This window comes from Gopherus evgoodei, chromosome 2 (genome assembly GCF_007399415.2).
Source record: "Gopherus evgoodei ecotype Sinaloan lineage chromosome 2, rGopEvg1_v1.p, whole genome shotgun sequence".
NCBI classification, from domain to species: Eukaryota; Metazoa; Chordata; order Testudines; family Testudinidae; genus Gopherus; species Gopherus evgoodei.
Window position 1 is genome coordinate 195,094,194 of NC_044323.1, and position 15,518 is coordinate 195,109,711.

Sequence of the window (15,518 nt, forward strand, 5' to 3'; positions counted from 1 at the left end):
TTCACATAGTAATGGGTATTGCAAGCATAAATGAAATATCACTAGGAACCCTCTGTATGATGTTAAATCTTTTTTGGAGTAATGACTGTTGGACATCAATTTTATATATATTTATCCTAATCTTTGTCTTCTCCCTCCTACCTCAAACCAACTTGTTCAAGGCATCAAGAATTTATGAAAAGATTACTTTATATTTCATTGAAGAATTTCACTCCATGTGACCTTACATCATCCACTTAAGCAGATGGCTGTAAAGTGTGTTCCCAAATCTTTCCACAGGAATTTAAGTATATACAGGATTAGGACTTTAATCTAAATTGTTTAGGATTAACTACAAAAAATAATCATGATCATTTTATCCAGTGAATAATGGATTTCCTTAATCTGATTTAAAACTGGATGCAATAGCAGAACTTGTAGTATTTTTACATGTCAAAAATGGGCTCTCGGAAAAGTGTTTTGACTGGGTGACATTGCCCATGCTAAGTGGACTTTTTTCTAGCTTTCCATACTACTTGATGTATACATCTGTAAACGCAGAGTTAGGAAGTTTAGGAATCAGATAGCTCTTTGCTCCTTGTTTGAAATGGAACATAAGTGTTAGGTGGCAGATGGCCTTTTTTTCTATGATGCTAATCAAACATTGATACATCTAGATTTACACAAGGGAAAAGCTGAAAAGGCTGACTGAATGCATCTGCTAAACTGTTCCTTGCAGATCCTGAGAAATGACTCAATATACAGTTAGTCTGGAAAGCTGGAACTAGAGGGACAATATGGTGGTTAAAATGTCTGCTTCTGTAAACAGCCAAAAGAGACCCAATTGCTTACACGCATCTCCAAATCAGACTCATATGTTGGCTCTTTATAAATGACCTTGCTGTCCTAATGCCTGACTGAAGTCCCGTTTGTGCTGAAGTAATGTTGTGAAAAATATAGACCACAACTGAACTCTTTTTTTGTAGCAGTTAACTCAAGACTTTCTTGAGTAGGTTGTCTTTATGAATTGAGATGGTGAAGGATCTTGTTATGCAAATTTTGCATGCACAGGACTTCTGTTGACGCCCGAAGTCTGAAGGGCTTGCAGAACTGAGACTCAAATCCATCTCTTGGTGGAGGCAGTCCATGCAACAAGAATGAGCAGGGATACTGGTAGATGTATCCCCTGCAACAGAACTTCTTCCATGTGAGCCAAGAGTATATTCTGTGGGTGAACTTTGTTACTCCCCCATGCAAGAATAAAGCACATCCTGACTTGTTACCAGGAACTGGTTGCTGCAGGAGCTAGTAGTCTGCATGCTAGTCAGCTGTAGCCCTGGCCTGACCCTTTTTCCCGTTCAGCCCTTCCCTTACTTTGGGTCATGATGTATCCTGTTATGTAGACCTATCGTCCACTGCAATCTAGTGTATTGTTCTACCTAGTTGTTTATATTGAGGGGACGGGGAAGGTTATTTTTATCCTTATCTTTCTCTTTACACTGTGCCCCAGCACTCATAAAGAATGATTTTCTAAGCTAAGCTGGCTAGCCCAGAGTTATGTAACACTTGCCTTTTTACTTCTGGAAATATAGCCTCAAATTCTGATAAGGTAAAATGGGCTTCATTGTTTTCAATCCGCCTTAGTGTCCTCTTTCTTCCACCACCACACTTGGCATAAAGCCTCTATGGACAGGATAAGCTCAGCATTGGCATAGGAGGGGATGCTGTAGGTCAGCATTGAGGTGTATTTGCAGAGTGTCATAAGAAAAATTGTACTTGTGGCTTGCCATGGGGTGTACAGATGACAGGTGGGGGTGGAGGGTCTGACTATCCTTGACCTGCTTTTTCTACTAGGTAGATTTGTGAACCTGCTATTAATTTGTACCCCAGGGACCCCCTTGGTGCCAACTGGTACAGGACACAGGATGCATAGTGTTTTAGAGGGATCCCCTGGGTCGGATATATTCATAATAGTTCACCAAAGGGCGGCATGTGAGGTCTCTGCTGAGAGCCAGCAGCCAAGGCCAGCTCTAGGGTTTTTGTTGCCCCAAGCAGCAGAAAAAAAAAAAGCTGCAATCGGCGGCAGCTCCCCGGCACCACTTTCTTCTTCAGTGGCAATTCGGGGGCATAGCCTTCCCTCTGAGAGGGACCAAGGGACCCATCGCCGAATTGCCGCCAAAGAGCCCCATGCGTCGCCCCTTCCTCTTGGCCGCCCCAAGCACCTGCTTGCTGGGTTGGTGCCTGGAGCCAGCCCTGCCAGCAGCCCACTGGCCACAATAATCATTGCAAGATGTATGTATAGATAATATTCAAAGAGTTATTTATTTATGCTAAAAATATGTTCTTGAGGTCTTGATAAGGCAGGTCATCAGGCGGTGATGCACCTTCTGCCTGAAAAGGGTCTTTGAGATAGAAGGCATCTATCTTCCTGTTTTTTTGTATATTATGTACCTATTTGTATCCTGAGCCACAGGCAAAAAATGAGTTTGTTTATTTATCCCTGAAGATTTCCTCTCTTGCAGGGGGAGGGTAGGAGGAACTCCTGTTTATGATGAAAGAAAAGGATTATTTTGGTATATCTTGGGGTGCAAAGAAACAAGTGGGATCCTTCACCTAGGAGGCTAGCTGACAGCATGTCTGTCTCATGAATTGAAGGTCACAGACAACCTGGCTGTAAAGCACTGCAAAGATTTTGGGTGAGCATTGCTCTACAAGATATGAAAGTATCTAGTTAAGTCTAGGCTCTAGAACGTGTTATGCTTTTATTTCATACATGACCATTTGTTTTCAATATTTCTAATACTATCTGTTACTTCAATTTCTGTGCTTTGTTAAATAAAAGTATACCTGATGTCACTCTAAACATATCTAAGTGCTGTGTGTTAAGTGGAGCAGTGATGTGAGAAAGAATTGATATGCTGGAGTATACTGTTTCTTTGGAAGCGGTGATTCTGTGAATACTGTGAATGAACAGTGGGAACATACTCCTAGGCAAATTATGATGTTAAGGTAACACATGATGATTTTAAGATAGTGTTTTCAAATGTCCGATCCTGGTGAGGCCTATGGGTCCTTAAAACTGGAACGCCTCCTGAAGATGAGCTCTGTGAAACAGAGGGAAAGCTGGTTTTGATTATGACCTCAATCAGAACAGAAGTAACCCATTGCCAGTAAGGAGCTCATAAAAAGAATTTGCTTCCCCTCAGTAAAGAGAGATGAGAGTGACTGCATGTGAGTAAAGAGATGAAATAAACCTGGTGTGCCCTGAGTTAATCCCATGGTAGTTAAGTCAATATTCATTGGTTTTTGCTCTTATGTTTGTGTTAACTATTTGTTGCACACAAAGGATAAAAATAGTAATGTGGGGCAGGGCATTTCACTTGAATCATAATAAATAATTGTAATCAGTTCACAAAGAGGGGTATTGTGTGACTTCTAGGGAAGGTTCTGGTCCTGCCACATAGTTCACTATGCTCTACCTGGCTCTACCTATGCTTTACTCACAGCAGTGAATTTAAGAAGAATGTGTAAAAAAAAAAAAAGGGAATATAAACCGATCATAATGCAGATGAGCAGACTGAAAGCATAAGCAAGGTAGAGCCTATACTTAGGTTTGATAGAATTAATTTTTTATATATAATGTGACAGATATCAATGCTTATTTTGTCAATTTTATTGATTTTACATTTTCACAGTTGTGGAAAATTATGGGAGGTCAGGCAAAGGAGGAGGTCAGACAATAATGATTTAGTGCCAGTAGATGCTGACATTTATAAAGTTCTATTTTTTTATCATTAAAAACAAATGATCAACATCACATCTCAAAATATACAAAGTAAATATCTCTAAATCAAACTCTAAGTTCTCAAGCAACATTTTTTTTGCCTAATCTGTAAATTTTGCTTATCAATGAAAATATTGTAATACTCTTTGTACAAATTATGCCTTGTGAGAAGTGATTTAAAACTCATAGTTTGCTGATTAATAATATGGCAAAATGCACATAGCAGTGTTATATGTGAAATGATAAACATAAACTGAGGCCAGGAGTAAAAAGTCTGGGGAGTGGCCAAACCTGTTCCTCAGAGACAAAAGGCAACCTGACACCTCAGCCAGGTGTAAACAAGGACCATTACCTGCTAAATGGCCATTGTTTGGCGAAAAAGGGGGCGGGGGCAAAAGATCTACATTTTAGCAAATAAAACAGCATGAAGTTCCCTTCCATACAGACTGCCTATCACCTCGCTCCCAGCTGGAAATGATTCTTAAAGTTGGGACAGGACTATAAAAAGAAGCAGCAGACAACCTAAGGTACCCCTCCTCCCTCTCTCTCTCTCTTTTGCTCTCCATTCCCCTAGCCTCCCCACCCTTCTCCATTGATTTATTGAACCAGACAGGACAAAGGAAGCAACCATTGAACTGTAGAAGGGGTCCTGACTGAAGAAGTTTGGTCAGTAAGACTGCTGAAATGGTGTGGTGAAAACTTTGCTTTCAATTTAACAAAGTTTGTTAAGTTAGGCACCACTAAGTGTTTTATCTTTATTTTTCTTGTAATCATTTCTGACTTTTATGACTCATTACTTATATTCACTTAAAATATTTTCTTTGTAGTTAATAAACTAGTTTTTCTCATCCAAGGTGTTTAAATCGAAGTGCTTGGGAAACTACATTGGGGTGGCAAGTTATATGCATGTTATGTCTATAAAGTTCGTTATTGCTTAATATCATTTGTATTGTCCAGGACAGGACTAGACAATACACTTGTAGGACTTGGGGGTGTGCTGGGGTCACCCTTCAATATAACCAAGGCTAGTGAGAGCCAAAGAGTGAGTGTCTGGCTGTAGCACACAAACAGACATGGCTGGAAGTTACTTGCATCCTGGAGGCTGTTTGTGTGCTGTTTGTGCTGGAGCCTACAGCAGCAAAGCAGTTTAAAAGGTTCCCCTGGTTAGAAGGCAGGGGTGACACAACTACTCATTAGTCTGGCTTGAACCCTGGATATGCCAAAGAGCATACAGTGAAATTTACTTTTACTGACATTTACAGATTTAAAAACGTAATCTTTCCAAACCTACCTGCACTTTAAATGTGAAATCGTAATCTGTCTTGTTATAGCTATATAGAACCTGTTCCAAAAGTCCATTGAAGTTAATAGAAAAACTGTATCAGGCCCATGCTGTATAAATATGGCTGTGGTCCAGTCAGTTCATACTAACCTACAGTGTATTAGTAGTTTAAAAATATACTTTTATGTACTGTCTGATTATAAAGTCTTTAGTTTAAATCATGGAAATAAGTAGATAATGCTGCAACCAACCACTTGCAAGAATTTTGAAAGCTGAATTTATGCTGTTGCCTCACTCTGCTTAATTACAAGTCTAAACTTTTCCTTTAAGGTCAATACAAATAGCAAGTCTTTACCAAAAATAAATACATAAAAAATAAAAGTAAAATCTCTTTATGGGGTGGGCGGAACAGTCAAGCATCTGTTCCAGAATGGTCAATATCACTCCTTAAATAGCAGTTGTCAGCCCTGTCTGCTTACTCAACATGTCTCTGAGGGACAAAAGAGAAGAAAATTCAACCAGTAAACATGGATTAGATGTGGTTCTGGTTAATATATTGCAGCCTTTGTACCACTCACCCACTCCCACTTGGTTGAGCATGTCATAAACATACTGCTGAGGGTAGCATAAAATCCCTCCTTTACCTGTAAAGTGTTAAGAAGCTCAAATAATCTGGTTGCACCTGACCTAAAGGACGAATAAGGGGAGAAGATACTTTCAAATCTGTGGGAGAAGCTTTTTGTTTTGTCTCTCTTTGTGTGTTCTCTCAGGGTCAGCGAGGAACCAGGGCAGGAAAAAAAACATCTCCTAAAGCCCTCCCTGAACTAAGCATATAAGATTACAAATTGTAAATAATAGGAAGGAAATGCTAGATTGTTAGATTATCTTTTGTTTTAGCTTATGAATTTTCCCTAGGTTAAGAGGGAGGTATTCTTGTTTGTTTTTGTTTGTTTGTTTGTTTGTTTTTTTGTTTCTTGTTTGTTTTTGTAACTTTAAAGTTTTGCGTAGAGGAGAATCCTCTGTGTTTTTGAATCTGATTACCCTGTAAAATTACCTTCCATCCTGATTTTTACAGAGGTGCTTCTTTTACTTTGGCTTTATAATAAAGTTCTGCTTTTGAGAACCTGATTGGTTTTTAGTGTCCTAAAAACCCAAGGGCTGGTCTGTGACCACTTTGTTAACCTATTTGGTTGGTATATTATTCTCAAGCCTCCCAGAAAAGGGGGTGAAGGGGCTTGGAGAGATTTTGGGGGAACAGGGACTCCAAGTGGTCCTTTTCCTTGAATCTTTATCCAACTCACTTTGTGGTGGTAGGGATACCGTTCCAAGGACAAGGAAGAATTTGTGCCTTGGGGGAGTTTTGAACCTAAGCTGGTAGAGATAAGTTTAGGGGGTCTTTCATGTGGGTCCCATCTCTACATGGGATTTTTTACTTTTTTGAGGAGTGTGGAATGGGAGTAGTGCCTTTTAAAAACCTTTTTAAAAGGATAAACAGAGCAGATCCCTAACCCTCTCCTTTTCGGAATATTTGAGAAAATAGCCTTATCTCCTTTTCTCCACCCACCTCTCATCTAGGAAGATCCTTACGTACACCTTTGGTTTCACTCTTGCATTGGCGAAGAGACCAGTTTCCTAAAGACATTAACAGCTTAGTTTTCCTTCTTTATTGTCCTTGGCTCCTATTCAGCCATTGACTCTGTGAATTGCTCTATCCTCTTGGACTAACTCCATAGCTATGAAGTTCCCTCCTTTGCCTTCAATCCAATGATGGATGAGTTTTATCCATTATGTTCTGAATATCCTCTACCAGTTGAACCTCTAATCATAATATTTAGTAAAGTAAAACCTTTGGTTTCACTCTTGCATTGGCGAAGAGACCAGTTTCCTAAAGACATTAACAGCTTAGTTTTCCTTCTTTATTGTCCTTGGCTCCTATTCAGCCATTGACTCTGTGAATTGCTCTATCCTCTTGGACTAACTCCATAGCTATGAAGTTCCCTCCTTTGCCTTCAATCCAATGATGGATGAGTTTTATCCATTATGTTCTGAATATCCTCTACCAGTTGAACCTCTAATCATAATATTTAGTAAAGTAAAACGTCTTGGACTACTCTACTCAAACTTTCACAGGAAGATATGTGTCTGTATTTCATGAATGAAAGTAAAGCATAATGAATTTTTAGCAGCACATTTTATGTTTTTCCTTATCTGTCTCTCCTGCCACCCACAATCTTATGTGTAATCCACCACACTTTAATAGAAATAAATTGTAGCAACAATATCCTAAGATAAATACATTCCTCACTCATATGATTAGCATATACACATTTCAATAATATACTTTTACTGGATGGATAGTTTACCTAATGACTAATTATTCATTTATCACTTGAAGTGGTATACAACAAGCCAGCTCTGTGGAGTATCTATTACTAATGTAGACAATATGTTTTCTTTATTACAGTAGTGAGTACATGTTCTAGTCAGTATTTTTTGGAAGAGTGTGGACTTTAATCCATCATCATAAACAGAGATCTATGAGCCCAGTAGCTGAAAGGAAGAACAGTCCTTTTTGAACATCACTTTTATTTATTTTCTCTCATTTATGACATCACTTTGTGCCTTATCAGCCTATAATGGCACAATAAAATCTAACTTGCTTTACTGGCAGTTACACTTTTTTCTGAAATTCAAAGTTTCAGCAATTTGCTTGACCCTGGCCAAAGACAGGATGTCTGCTATTTGCAAATATCAAATTAAAAATGAAGTTAAGAGAAGGAGACAAAACAATTGGATAAAAATCCATGTTACCCAGAAACTGTTGGAAACAGGTATTCACTGGCTGCTTAAATTAGACATTCCATCATGTTTATGCTATTCCTTACTTTAAGGCTGGCATGTAATTCTCCATGAATTACTGTTTTATTATGTCAGAATATCTAAATCAGGTTGTCAGAGGTGAGAGAAATTTTTGATGTGAGTGTCCTATCTTTTCATATAAATGTCTTACCTGATTGGTGCTACCACTGTAAGGACAGTCAGAAAATCCACAGACACAAGGATAATTCAAGTATAAGGGTGAAATGGACTTTTATAATTAGTGAAAGAAAAACACAAACCAGCAATTTCTACCACATGGTGGTATTAGGGGAACTGTACTACAACAAGTGCCGTCCTTGACATGAGATATAACTGAAATAAGTTATTACTTTCCCAGTCATTGTTTGCAAATCCTAATTTGGATAGCTACAGCTAATTCCACTTGCAGTTTCTATTAGATACAGCAGTCATTTTCAGTACAGACTGAATTCCGGTACACATCTGCTTTATACTTTAGTAGATCAGAGTATCTGCACATCAGCGGTGGATACAATATGTGTGTGTGTAATCCACCATCTTTCTTTGATGCACAAAGGAGAAGAGAGAGTACTAAAACAGCAGGATAGGTTTCCTATAGAATATAGAAATGCAGCGGCGAATAAGCCCGTTTAATTCTAGAGGCTGCACTTTGACTCCCAGGGGGATGTCTGCATATTGATTTGATGGAGGTGGCTAATCTCGCAGGTATACTGCTGTAATCTTCAAACCATAAGCAGCACGTGGTGGGCATGCATGATGTTCCTGTTCAGAGGAGTAGCCAAGTGCATCTCACTACACCCACCTCAGTTTTTCCAAGGTGGCAGAATCCTTGTGTGTTAGGATGCACCATGCTGTGTCTTTGATCTTCACTTCTACCCTGGCTAAAGCAAGATTTGGACCATAGTTCAGGAAATCCCTGACCAGTACTGGAAAATAACTATACCTTCTCTTCTTTAAAGCAAAGAGATATAGGAGAAGTGGTGTTCTTGTATTAGTATTGATCTATGTAATAGTACAAGGGTTTTTAAAAATAAAATTAAAATGTGGTCTGCTATCAGAGGTTCTTTTTAGTAATTGAAACTTACATTAGCCGGAACTTAACAGTTCACATGTTTTTTGATAATGAATTAACTTGGAGCCATGTACTACCCTTGATCCAAAATAATACCAGTTGATGACTTAAGGTATTGCACTGACTGTATAAAATTTGAGTATGAAAACACTTGACAGGACACTCCTGTTTCTCCTCCAGCAATTGTGAACTAAAATCTCTAAGACTGGAGCAATCCAAGATGCGTATATAATTAAGGTGCAGTAAATGCCATGTAGATTTGTAGGACCAATTCAAGCTTGGTGTAAGTGTCTGCAGCACTCATTGACTTCAGTGGAAGTCGTATCCTTTTATTTCAGGAATAATTTTGCCCTAAAGTACCCATTATCTATACAGGAGGACCAATTTCTACTGGGTTCGGGGACTACTGTGAGTGTCCCAAGGAGGAGCAAGAAAATCAGATAAGTTTCAAGAGGGCAGCTAATTGTCTATTAACAGGCTCTGGCTTGAAAATCACAGACATCTCAGACCTGCTTTTCATTTATATTAAGGCCACTTCATCCCATTCTGGTAGTATAATGGAGCCTTAAAGTGGCTTTAACATAAATGAGAATCAGGCTCATCATGGTTTGTTGTCATCGTTGTTTTATTCTTAAGGTCTTCAAATTAAAGGTTGCGAATGGCCAATTTTGGGTCAAGATGTCTCAAATCTGTGAAGTGGGTGTAACATGAGAACCTCATGTTTAGAGCTAATCAGGCTACCTTTAATGTGGGCAGGTTATTTTTGTCCTAATCCTTTGGGAGGTTGAGTACCTCTTGGAAGCTGCACGGTGTCCTGTCTCCTGATCCAATATGAGGGCTCTACATGTTGAGGATCATCTTTATTACTAGATTACAGAACAAAATGACTTAGAAAACAGGAAATTTAATTTTAAAATACTGTATTTTCTCTGACCTGAGTCAAGGTAATGCTGAGTATATTCACTGAAGCTAAGTGGTGCTCTCATATAGAATTCTGCATTAACAATGTCTGTCAATTCACTGACTTACCAGACCCTGTCCCTACAGCATCTGAGCACCTCACAAACATTAATGGGCTAGAGCCTCGCTGATATTAAGGCCACTTTATGGCTCTCTGGCACTTTGAATGGACTTGAAGTGGGTACAAATTAAAGTGACACCCACTTTAAGGCCCTTGGTGCTGCTAGAGCAATATGAAGTAGCTTCAGTGTAAATGAGAATAGGGCTCTAATAAATGTATTCTTATTATCTGTCTGTGAGAGGAAATGTTCTCCCTATTTTACAGTTGGGGAAAACTGATGCAATAAGGCCTCAGTTCAGGAGAGCATGTAAGTACATGCTTACAGTTAAGCATGTGCCTAAGATCTTTCTGCACTGAGGCCTTGGAGTCTTGCCCAACACTGATAGTCTGTAGCATAGCTGGATGTGGAATCTCCATCTCCTGAAGCCCAATCCTGTGCCTTAACCACAAAACCATCCTTCCTCCCTCCATTTTGAAAGTTGTTGTCCCAATGTTTGTAGTCATTCAAGATAATCTAAACATTCTTGACCATCTAGAGTCAAAGATAAGATAACTACTGGTGACCGACAAAGCAATATTCATGTATTTATACTTCAGTGACATAAAACAATATGTCTGCATTGGCTTTGGCATCTAAATGTAACCTTGGGTCATTGTTTTGGAAATGGTAGAAAAAAAATGCAGTAGGATGGTAAAGGCAAGATTTGTTAAACTGTTTTATTCTATATCAAATAGGTGGCCTCTCTTTAGGCCAACAAAGAAAGTTTGACTAGTTTGAAGTTCCAAGCTATGACCTTGAGTTTCAGGAAAACATTGACCTACTGTGGCAACTGCATGCATCTTTTACTGTCTCTTACATTAGAAAGGGAATAAATCAGAGGCTGTGTGGAAGATGAAAGGGTCATGTATAAAAGGTCAGTCACACTAACCTTCAGCTTGACCTCATTTTTCACTCTGGATGTATTTGCAATGGAAAATGATATAAATTGTTCTACAGTAAAAGATATAAGTAGATATATAACAAGTCACATTAAATCTTTGAGGAGCATTACAGTAAGGCCGCAACATAATATAATTATAATCACTAATGTGTGTGATATTTTTATTAATCTATATACATACACATGCCTTATTTGAATAACATGTTTTATTCAGCGTATGCTACTGAATACCTAACAGTAAATAATTGATTTATACATATGTTTCAACTTAAACATTGTCGATAGTAACTGTTCTCAGGGCTTCTTATAATTTTGAACACTTCTCATTACTTAATTATGGTGTTTTGCTTTACAAAAAATACAGCATACCAATTGTTTCACCATTATTCATGGGTAGGCTTGGAAGGATTAGATTTTTATCAATAGATATCAGTTAACATGGATTTCACCGTAAACACACAAACTGGTGAAAAAATAATTCCATTGATGATCAAAATTTACATATAGCACAGTAAGAAAATTGCTGCTTGTGACTTATTAGAGTTCCATGTGAACATGTACAGAACATGTTGTAATGAATGCTGCATTAAGCACATAGTTACAGCTCTGATAAAACAGCTGGTTCCAGCACTAGCTCAGCTGAAGCTGCAGATAAATAGGCAGCATTCAATAAAGCTTTAATTTTTTGGATCTGAACGTCTGCTGGTCATTAAATAATTTTCTGACATGCCTCATGAAGTTTCCCTCAACTGTGAAAATTTAAATGATAGAAATCGAAAGAAAAGCTTAAAAATAAACAATTATTATCTGTTGAAACTTTAAACAATATAAAAATTGAATTCTGTCGATCCTATTTATGGGTATTTTCTGTTCCTTTAAATATTAAGCTGTCTTAATTGAAAAGTTACTGTAACTGGGTTGTCTTTGTAAATTACTCGTGTAATGTCATAGGGTGTGTCTCACAGCCCCCTTTAAGAGGAAACTCCTCCCTCTTCTGTGACTACTGTACTTTTCAAATACTTTATAGGTTTTTATATGACACTCCTCACATAGTATGTGAGTGCTTTCCAGTAGATTAGGCAACATGACTACCACTTGTCACATGTTTGTTCTCCCATTGTCTCCCCAGGGCAGAAACCTATAGAATCATGGTTCCTTATGGATATTTTTATATCCTATAAATATTATAAAAATCCAAAACAAATATATGTGTACATATGTTAAGTATCAGAGGGGTAGCCGTGTTAGTCTGGATCTGTAAAAGCAGCAAAGAATCCTGTGGCACCTTATAGACTAACAGACGTTTTGGAGCATGAGCTTTCGTGGGTGAATACCCACTTCGTCGAATGCATGTAGTGGAAATTTCCAGGGGCAGGTATATATAAGCAAGCAAGCTAGAGATAACAAGGTTAGTTCAATCAGGGAGGATGAGGCCCTGTTCTAGCAGTTGAGGTGTGGAAACCAAGGGAGGAGAAACTAGTTTTGTAGTTGGCAAGCCATTCACAGTCTTTGTTTAATCCTGAGCTGATGGTGTCAAATTGCAGATGAACTGAAGCTCAGCAGTTTCTCTTTGAAGTCTGGTCCTGAAGTTTTTTTGCTGCAGGATGGCCACCTTAAGGTCTGCTATAGTGTGGCCAGGGGGGTTGAAGTGTTATCCTACAGGTTTTTGTATATTGCCATTCCTAATGTCTGATTTGTGTCCATTTATCCTTTTCCGTAGAGACTGTCCAGTTTGGCCAATGTACATAGCAGAGGGGCATTGCTGGCATATGATGGCGTATATTACATTGGTGGACGTGCAGGTGAATGAACCAGTGATGGTGTGGCTGATCTGGTTAGGTCCTGTGATAGTGTCTCTGGTGTAGATATGTGGGCAGAGTTGACATCGAGGTTTGTTGCATGGATTGGTTCCTGAGCTAGAGTTACTATGGTGCGGTATGCAGTTACTGGTGAGAATATGCTTCAGGTTGGCAGGTTGTTTGTGGGCGAGGACAGGCCTGCCTCCCAAGGCCTGTGACAGTGTGGGATCATTGTCCAGGATGGGTTGTAGATTCCTGATGATGCATTGGAGGGGTTTTAGCTGGGGACTGTATGTGCTGGCCTGTGGAGTCCTGTTGGTTTCTTTCTTGGGTTTGTCTTGCAGTAGGAGGCTTCTGGGTACACGTCTGGCTCTGTTGATTTGTTTCCTTATTTCCTCGTGAGGGTATTGTAGTTTTGAGAATGCTTGGTGGAGATTTTGTAGGTGTTGGTCTCTGTCTGAGGGGTTAGAGCAGATGTGGTTGTACCTCAGTGCTTGGCCGCAGACAATGGATCATGTGGTGTGCCCGGGATGAAAGCTGGAGGCATGAAGGTAGGCATAGCGGTCGGTAGGTTTTCGGTATAGGGTGGTGTTAATGTGCACTTAAATATTTCCTTTCAATGTTTCCAAATCAAATAGTGCAGCACTGTTAGTCTGTTAGTCTATCAGGTGCCACAGGATTCTTTGCTGCTTTTACAGATCCAGACTAACACGGCTACCCCTCTGATACTTGACACCATGCAAGGCACTGCATTCAGCCGTATGGAGTGGAAATCCATCAACCTCATGAAGAAACTTGCACAAATACAGACAGATATCATCTTCCTTTCCAAATGCAAACGGATGGACATCATACCAAATGGACTAAAGGTAAAAAATCCACTGCTATCTACATACTACAACAGACCACACGTGAGAGATTATGCCATCCAACGAAGTGTACATATGTTATTAAGCTTTCGTAGAAAAGTAAAGGTCAAAAATGCGCCTTGCACTTGGTTTAGAAGGTGGTGAGGTTTGTGATGCTCCTTAGTTCTTTTGGGTGTTCATTATACAGTCTCAGACTGGCTCTCAGCAAAGCCGTGTCTCCCGCACAGATGAGCTTTACCCTTATTGTGTAGGAAGTTTCAATGTGCTAGAGGAGTAAAGTTGTCGAGCATGGTCTTCATCCCATTATTGTAGATATCCTGGGCCCAGACCTTTGAGTGGTTTGAAGATAAGGACTGAGACCTTGAACTTGATTTGATATTCTATGAGAAGCCAGTGTAGAGAGTAGAGAACAGATCTGATATGTTCACAGTAGCCTGTGCTGCTGAGAACATTCACTAAGTGTTCTATATCAGCTGGGGTTTCCTAAGTGCTGAATGCTTTATGCCCAGATATATTTGCATTGCTGTAATCCCTCTGAAATATGATGAAGGTGTGAATAACTAAGGCCTGCTCTTTGTTCATCAGATTATGTAAAAATAATAGATTTGGTGTTCTTTTTATTTGCCTTCTGCTTGTGAGTCTTTAGGGTGCATTGGGGTCACATTTTGAAGCTGTCTCTGCAGCCATGAGGGCTAGAAGCCTTTTTTTTTTGTCTTTAAGAATAAAAGCTGAAATCATCGCATATCTACTTGACTTCAGGAGCTGGGGCTTTAAGGAAAACCATTATTGTGAGACTCATAACAAAATAATGAGAATTGGCAACATGCTGTCATAAAATAGATAGTTAAGGGTTAATGTCTCTTTTACCTGTAAAGGGTTAAGAAGCTCAGGTAACCTGGCTGACACCTGACCAGAGGACCAATGGAGGGACAAGATACTTTCAAATCTTGGTGGAGAGAAGTCTTGTTTGTGCTGTTTGTTTGTTTCGTTGTTCGCTCTTGGGCTAAAAGGGACCAGACGTGCAACCCAGGTTTCTCCAATCTTTCTGAAACAGTCTCTCATGTTCAAAATAGTAAGTACTAGCTAGAAAGGTGGATTAGTCTTATGTTTGTTTTCTTAACTTGCAATGGTATTTTGCTGGAAGGAGTTTTACCTCTATTTGCTGTAACTTGGAATATCAGGCTGGGGGGAGGGAGTCCCTCTAGGCTATATAAATCTGACTACCCTGTAAACATTTTCCATCCTAATTTTACAGAGATAATTTTACTTTTCTTTTTTTGATTAAAAGCTTTCTTTTTTAAGAACCTGGTTGATTTTTTCCCCCCTGTTTAAGACCCAAGGGGATTGAGTCTGAACTCGCCAGGGATTGGTGGGGGAATGGAGGGGGGGAAAGGTTAATTCCTCTCTGTTTTAAGATCCAAGGAGTTTGGATCAGTGTAGCTTCTCAGGGTAACCCAGGAGGGGAATGTCTGGGAGGGGAATGGTTATTTCTCCTTGTTTTAAGACCCAAGGGGTTTGGGTCTTGGGTTCCCCAGGGAAGGTTTTGGGGGAACAGAAAGTGTGCCAAACCTATATTTTGGCTTGTGGCCGGCGCTATCAGATCTAAGCTAGAAATTAAGCTTAGAAGTGTCCATGCAGGTCCCCACTTTTGGACGCTAAAGTTCAAACTGTGAGAGAAATACCTTGACAATTGCTTTCACTTCTGTTAAAAGGCTAGGTACTTTCAGAAGCTCTTGATCACCACACTACAGTGATTGAGTTTGCAGTTCTCACAGGAGAATATATACAACCAAACACTAAGAAAATCCACATTTTAAGTTGAGGAAAAAAAAAACTCTGAAACTTCTGAGGTATCTCAGGGCCACTACAGCAGGAAAGGAATATAAACAGGCCAACAGACACAGGACATCTG